The sequence below is a fragment of the Macadamia integrifolia genome, chromosome 10, assembly GCF_013358625.1.
Source record: "Macadamia integrifolia cultivar HAES 741 chromosome 10, SCU_Mint_v3, whole genome shotgun sequence".
In the NCBI taxonomy this organism is placed as follows: Eukaryota; Viridiplantae; Streptophyta; class Magnoliopsida; order Proteales; family Proteaceae; genus Macadamia; species Macadamia integrifolia.
Genome location: NC_056566.1, coordinates 11,396,341 through 11,404,710, shown reverse-complemented (window position 1 = coordinate 11,404,710; position 8,370 = coordinate 11,396,341).

The following is an 8,370-nucleotide window of genomic DNA, read 5'->3' as shown; positions in this document are numbered from 1 at the left end:
TAAAAAATCTAAACATTTCTAACCATTGAACAAGAGTATATCTAAGAAATTTGAAAAAAATTGAAACCCTCATTTTCTCTTGAAAAAAGTTTGTAAATCCTTCTAAATCCAATGATTTCATGTAATAATGATACACAAAATGTGATTCTAAGTATGATGAACCTTAGATTTATAAAAAAAAACTTGAAAATCTAAGGTTAAAATTGAAAAAAGTGAGTAAAGATTCAAGAACTTACTATTCAAATGTTTCAACTTTCAAGTTCAAGCCTTCAAGGTTCTTCTTGGACTATGTTTCTCTCCTTCTTTGAACCATTCACTTCCACAATGAAAGTTTCAATCTACCATTTGAGTTTAATTGATATTTAAGAATTTTCTGTTTGAAATATTTCAAGGTTAATACACCTCAAAGAAAGTTTCTCAAGCACAAGTTTCTCGGACTTTCCAAAGCAATATTTTAGATGGATCAATTAATCAGAAAAATCAAGTTGCATACCTAGGCGGTCGAGATTTCCTCCATAACCCTAGACACGAACAACTTCCTCAAAAGCAAAGGCATAATCTCCGGGAACAGCATACCAAGTTTTTGGTCAACCAGTATGGAGAAAATTCAAGCGGTGAAGCTCATAATCTTCCACATGCCAAGCAAACCAGCTGAACAACATTCCAATGTAAACCATGGGAGAAGTAACACCAGGGACTTCGTCCGACATAAACCACATAAGTGAGCCACGGGACCGTGCTATAACTTGTAGATTCCAAGGACTGTTTGAAAGCTTCCAGCCAGCTGTACCTTCCCTGCCACTGCAAGTATTTGGAATCTTTTGCCTCAATAACTTTAAACCTTAGTTAGGTTTCTAGCTAATGCATCTGAAAGTGGCCTATCAAGATTAGTATTCATTTTTTCCATGGTTTACTATCAGATTAGCAGCCATAAACCTCAGGGTACTCTCTTCTTTTCATTCCATCAGTGAATCAACCTGCAGATCTGTTGACGAAAAAATGCATCCTTCCAGTCATTTTCATTTGTTAGTGCCCAAACTCAAGTTTCTTTTCTCTGATCCACCTTGAGTTTGATTATATTCTTAGGGGCAAAGAAAGAACATTATCAGTAGTGGCAACATGAGAGACATATGGATGGAATCAAATTGTATGTATTCAAAAAAACAATGATATCCAACACAGTGGAACTAATTATAACTGAGCGAGACCCATTTTCAGACAAGACAATCACAGAATATTGTGTTTGGAAACATGTCAATCCAAACAAAAGTCCTTCCTAAGGCCCCTTTTGGCCCCATTCCGTCCTCCCAACCTTCCATTCATTTTCTGTCCTTATCTTCAATCTATTGAAAACTAGTCAAAGCACTGCAGATGAGAGAGAGAGAGAGAGAGAGAGAGAGAGAGGAGGTTGGGTGAAGTTCTCCCTTTTGTGGGTTATGGCCTCATGTTCTAATCATCTAATGGTGGTTTTCCTCTTCAAAATATGTTTTTCTTTTACTTTTTATTTGAAAGCTTTCATTAAATGTTCCTCAGGTGCATCATGGTCAAGCATCAGTCATAATCTTCAAATTCATAGCCCATCTAATGCATAAAAAAAAAAAAAAAAAACACTTAAGTAGCGGTACGATACGGTTCGATACGTACCGATACTCTCGGGAATTTTCAGATTTTCAAAAGTTCGTATCGTAGAGTATCGTACGTATCGGTACCGATATGGTACGGTACGATACGATACGTAGGATACGCCGATACACAAAAAGAGGCTCAAAATTCCCCGTGGTGTATCGGTATGTATCGTGCCGATGCCTACCGATATGGAACGATACGCACCGATACTTAAAACCATGCTCTTCACTCATCTCATCCACTTCTTCATCTGAAGAATCCTCAAGCTCAACCCTCCTACCACGCCGGGTATAGCAAAGATTGGTTCCATTGGTAGATGTTGGAGCCCTCCTTAGTCTATTGTGGCCTTGATATGATGAAGATGCCCCAAGTGCTCTATCAACATCTCTCCAAGTGATATCATTCTCAGGATGAACTAATTCATCCTCTGATTCACCAATCATCCACTCACTACTCCAATTAAGCTCATCGAGCAACAATGGATTGTAGTTTATGCATTGTTCTTTTCTTTCTTGGAACCTTGCTTGAAGTCGACGATTATATTGAATGTAGACAAGATCATTTAACCGTTGATGCTCTAACCTATTCATCTTCTTGGTGTGAATCTGAAAAACATTAATAATATGAGGTTATCTACTTATCTTTAATAAAACCATATTAAGTGAAGTACAGGTGCTCAGAACTCAATAGTCAATACTCACAAATTCAAATGTGCTCCAATTGCGCTCACAACTAGAAGATGAGCAACAAAGACCAAGTATGCGCAATGCAAACTTTGAAAGGTCAGGAGCAGCACTTCCATGTTGAGACCACCAAGAGACTATAAATATATAATATAAAAAAAAATAGGTTAAGTAAAAAATCAACATACAAAGTTCTAAACTAATTAAAACTTCAAACAGAAATATACTAACTAGGATTCAACTTGTCCCTTTGTCTAATCGCCATGTCCTTTGCAAAACTTCCTTGAACAATGGTATACTTGTCAACCTGGACAATGATCTTATCTTGCAAGGTCTCATCAGGCACCAACCTTGCAAGAACATCATTGAAGGCATCACTTGCTTTTTGAGCTAAGTCCAACTCATTATCTGGATTATCTGCTATTGCCTTAAAGAACTTGTTTGGATTGAGGAAAAAGGCAACTAAATATATTTGATCCATTCATTATACTCACAACGGTGATCAACAATCGCTATGATTTTCTTCCATTTCCTTTCATTGTCTCCAAATTTTTTTTTGATGTTCTTCTTTGCCACTTGTATTGCCATATATACTTTAGGCATAGCAGGCTACTCATTACCATCTACAATCCTCAAGAGTTGAAGAAGAGGCTGTGATGCTCTTATACAATCCATCACACCATTCCAGAATGTTGTAGCAAACACAGTCTCAGAAGCTTTCTTCCCTGCCTCTGTAGATGCAAGCTTAGAACGGGACCATTCATCATCAACAAATAATTTTTTCAAAGATTCTTTGTGCTTGTATAAGCTCTGGAGCGTTAAAAAGGAATAGGCAAATCTAGTCACTCCAGCCCTCATTAAGTCTCCCCCTGTTTTTTGCCTTATAGCTTCAATAAGGCGAGTGTGCATGTAGATGAATGCAGTTAATTTCCTGCCCTTCGATATAACAGACATATAAGAGCGTAATTTGCCTATTTCCTCCATCTATGCAATGAGCTACACATGGACTCCAAAATAACCTCTTCCTTTTCTCCATTAGTAGTCGACCCGCTGCAATATAGTTGGCAGCATTATCAGAGACTACTTGAACCACATAATCTTCACCAATCTCTTAAATCTTACTATCAAGTAGCTTAAATGACCATTCAGCTGTTTGTGATTGGTTAGACGCATCCACAGACTCCAAAAAAAAAAGTCCCCTCCGGACAGTTGACATGAAAATTAATTAGGTGCCTTCCTCTCGTCTGTCCACCCATCAGAGATGAGTGTGCACCCATATTTCCTCCAATATCCTTGATACCTCACCTTTAACTCATCAATTTTATCCTTTTTAGTGATGGAGAACCCTTAGGGAAGGGAGGGGAAATCAGAGTAGAGATGGGGAAAAGGAGATCACACTCACACATTCATTCAATAATCAAATTGCTCTCCAAAACTTCAATCGATTACAACTAATATATAGGAAAATAGGAACATGAAATTAGAAACGTAACTGGAATGGAAACTAGCCTAAACTAGGAAACAACTATAAAAGGAAACCAAAGCAAGGAAATAAATCCTACTCCTACGTTCAAGTTTGGAAACTAAAAGCATGAAATAAAATACTGGGTAAAATACTAATTTTATTTCCAACCCTTGTTGGACCAAAACCCTGGGCTGGACCGGTTCTTCTTGGCTCTTGGCTTCCAAAGCCGGTCATGCTGGTCCAACCAAGAAAGGGCAGCCGTATCTGCATCAACTCTCCTCCTCTGAAAAGAACTCGACTCCGTCGAGTTAGGGAAAGGACCGAGGAGACCGTCTGAAGGAATACGCTGAATGAGGAATGATCCCACCATCTTCTTGAGCTTAATTTCAGGGAGATCTTTGGCAGGATGAAACTTCATAGTCTTGTTGGCATGCTTGAAGGCATAGGTATTGGCATAGCCACAATGCTGTACTTTCTTATCAAACAACCAAGGTCGACCAAGAAGGATATGGCACACCTTCAGAGGGAGGACATCACATTGGACTGTATCCTTAAATCCACCAATAGAATATGTGACCAAGCACTTATCTGTGATTTTGAGATTAGTGTTGTTCACCCAAGCAACCTTGTAAGGATTAGGATGTGGTTCTGTATTCAATCCCAGCTTACGAACAGCGTCTTCAGAGACAACATTAGTGCAACTGCCTCCATCAATGACCAAGGTTAGCAACTGATCATTGCACTTCACACGAGTCTGAAAAATACTATTGCGGCGCCAATCTTCATTTTCAGTGGCCTTTTGAGTGGTCAACACATAACGAATGACATAAAAAGGATGTTGGTCATCGTCACTGAGAGTGTCATTGACTTCACCTGTTGCACGCTCTTCTCTTAAATCAACTGTGTCAGAACCAAGTTGCTCTTCGGGAATATCTGGCAGAGGAGATTCCTTATCAATAAAAGCAACCAAACGGCTAGGACATTGGGCACTGATATGTCCAAATCCATTGCATGAGTAGCACCGAACTGTGAATTTTGAAGAATCAGAAGGTTTATCTGAACCACGCCGAGGGGGTGAATATTGGCGAGTAGGCCGTGAAGATGACATTTCAGAAACATGTCGAGGTGGAGAATACGGCCGACTAGGTCGTGAAGAAGCCATAGATGTAGCACTTGCCTGTGGCTTGTTAGATGACCTCTCTTGGGTAGGAGACTGTTGCCAACTAGTACCTCGAGAAAAAGTATCTGCAAAATTTCTCCGGTTGTATGGGCGTTTCAGACTTTCCTCAACCTGATATGCTACTTGTACGGCGTCTTCCATTGTAGGTAGTCGACTAGATGCAAGGGCAGCACTAAGTTGAGGGTGCAAACCATTGCGAAATTGGGCCACTAAGACTTCTTCATCCCACTCAAAGTCAGAACGAGTGGCAAAATAATAAAATCTAGCAACATACTCTTCAACGGTCAAATTCTCTTGTTTCAACTGTGCAAACCTGAGATGCATGCGTTGCTTGTAATCAGAAGGCAAGAATCGCCGATTCATGACTTCATACATTTCAGCCCAAGTAGTGACCAACCCAATGCCTCGGATTCGGTTCTGTTGTTGTTGCTTGATCCACCAGACTCGAGCCGTGCCTTTCAGTTTGGCCTCTGCAAATAGGATCTTTCGAGCCTCAGTCAACCCGTACCATCTGAAGAATGTATCTAAACTGTGAATCCAGTCAAGGTACAATTCTGGATTATTGTCTCTATAAAAATCAGGGACATCCAGTTTTGCTGCTCTTTCTGCTCCATCATCATGTCTACCAGTCCCATATGGTGGTGGAGGTGGTGGTGGTGGTGTATGATGTGGTGGTGGTGGTGTTACTGGCAGATCCTGTGGGGTGGTGTTGGAAGAATCCCCAGACTGAATGGGACTCTTTCCTTTATCTGCTGCCACCAAACGATCAATAGAAACTTGCATAGATTCCACCATTGTTTTTAGGGACGTGACTATGTTAGTGAGAGCATCAAATTTTGTATCAGTTTCTCCTTTATAAGAATTCAGCTGTTGAACAACTTCACTATTGGCTACCATGGTGATGAGTAACAAAATAGCACTCAAAGAATAATGGTAGAATAGTAAATAACTGAATGCTTAAAGGGCAGGGATAGAATGGGAATTTTTTTTTTTTTCGAAGTTCGAACTAAACCACAAAAAGGATAGGGGTTTGATTTGGAAATAAAAAGATATGGGACAAAAGGGGAATAAAGGAGAAAGGGAGGGGTATTTAGGAAGAATGGAGAAACTAATTTAAAGAAAGAGTTTAAAAGGAAGAATTGGGTTTTCTTCTCTGTCGATCTCAGGACCAGCAGAGGTGGGAGATCGTGGCTGTGATACGAGAAGGAAAGGGCCTTACGACTTCGACGGTGGGGCTTGGAAACCAGGTATGCCTTCTTCTTCTCTTCTTCTTCGTCTTCTTCTTTTCGTCGACTCTCTCCTCTTCTTTTTCTTCTTCTTTCTTTGCCGTCGAACACAGAGAGGAGGCGGCGGCTGCTGTCGGAAGGGAAAAAATGAGAGAGGAGGCGGCGGCTGTTGTCGGAAGGGAAAAAAAAACGAGAGAGGAGGCGGCGGCTGCTATCGCTCTCTCTGCTGCTTCTCCGACGTCGTCCTTCGCTTCCTTCTGGTTCTGTTTTCTCTCTCTGCTCTTTTTTTTTTTTTTTTTTTTTTTTTTTTCTGGACTGAGATGAAGAAAAAGCGATGGAGTTGTTGGTTCGGGCTTTCTCTATTGCAGCTAGTTTTTTTTTTTTTTTGGCTTTCTCTGTCACGGTAGAGCCAAAAACAGAGAATGGGAAAAAGGAAGAGAGCGAAGGAGGATCCTTCGGCTCTGATACCAAGTTGATGGAGAACCCTTAGGGAAGGGAGGGGAAATCATAGTAGAGATGGGGAAAAGGAGATCACACTCACACATTCATTCAATAATCAAATTGCTCTCCAAAACTTCAATCGATTACAACTAATATATAGGAAAATAGGAACATGAAATTAGAAACGTAACTAGAATGGAAACTAGCCTAAACTAGGAAACAACTATAAAAGGAAACCAAAGCAAGGAAATAAATCCTACTCCTACGTTCAAGTTTGGAAACTAAAAGCATGAAATAAAATACTGGGTAAACTACTAATTTTATTTCCAACCCTTGTTGGACCAAAACCCTGGGCTGGACCCGTTCTTCTTGGCTCTTGGCTTCCAAAGCCGGTCATGCTGGTCCAACCAAGAAAGGGCAGCCGTATCTGCATCATTTAGACTTCAATTGAGGCCCCCTATAGTCATGAATTGAAGGGGGCTTGAAACCTGGTCCATATTGACCAATAGGCTCTACCAATTCCTTAAAACTCCTTAACTTCAAAGCATTAAATGGAACACCACTCTCATAAGCCCACCTTGCAATGTAAGAACGAAGTTTATCTCTTTCTTCTCCTCTTACACGGTTCTCCATTGTTGTCTGATATGGACCTTTATCTCGTCTATCTGCAACCACTTCTTCAGGAGTCCTCCTCACATGCTTATCCATGGGACCCTTTACTTGCTGTTTGGATTGTGCTTGAATGATAACTTTATTTCTTCTTGAAGTTGTCCCATAGCTAACGATAGGAAATGAGACCCCCAAATCGGATACTATATTCTGTTGTGGTCCCGTTACTTCTATAGGTCCATCACTAACATCCAAATCATTCAAACAATCAAGGTTCCTCTTCCTCTGGTTCTTCAAGATTGTATCTCTCATCTCTTTAGCAATTGCTTCTGTTGTTTTCGCACAATTGGCTACATCTCCATAGCCACCAATAAGATGTTGCTTCAATCGTTTTATTCCTCCCTTGACATCCTTCCCGCAAAGGGTACACTTAATCCAATTTCTGTCTGATACTTCAGGCCAATACCCATATTTCCATCCAGGATCATTTGATTTAGCTCTCCGTTTTGGATCCTTGCTTGGATCAATCGTTGATTGTGCAGTAGCAACAGTTCTTGTATTTTCACCCCCACTGCTATCACCAATTGTTTCCATAGATGAGTAGATTCAACTTGTCTCTTTGTCTAACATTGTAATGTAAAAAGGTAATCAAAATAAGAAAAAGGTAATAAAAGGGAATATTACTACTATAAGGGAATATTAGCCTATTAGGTAATAAGGTAATAAAAGCAAATGCCTCCATTAAAGAGATATGGGAAAATCAGAATAAGAAAAAGAAAAAATACTCCAGGAAAAATAATACAGATGTATACTTATGTATCCAGAGATATGAGAAATTGAGAAGACGGAATAAGAAAAAAAAAAAAAAAAAAACAATACTCAACAATCAACATAGAAGACATCAAGACAAATTAGAGAAGATTATAGTTTTCAGTTTAAAAATTAGAACATGCATTTTTCAGTTCCTAGTTTTCAGTTTAAAAACAATACAAGTTCCTAGTTTTCAATTTAAAAATTAGAAGACAGATTAGAGAAGAATGGAAGAAAAAATTAGAAAATACTCAACAATCAATATAGAAAAAATAAACAATAACATATCTAAGAATTGCATACAGAATTACAGATAACAGATCAAAGTGT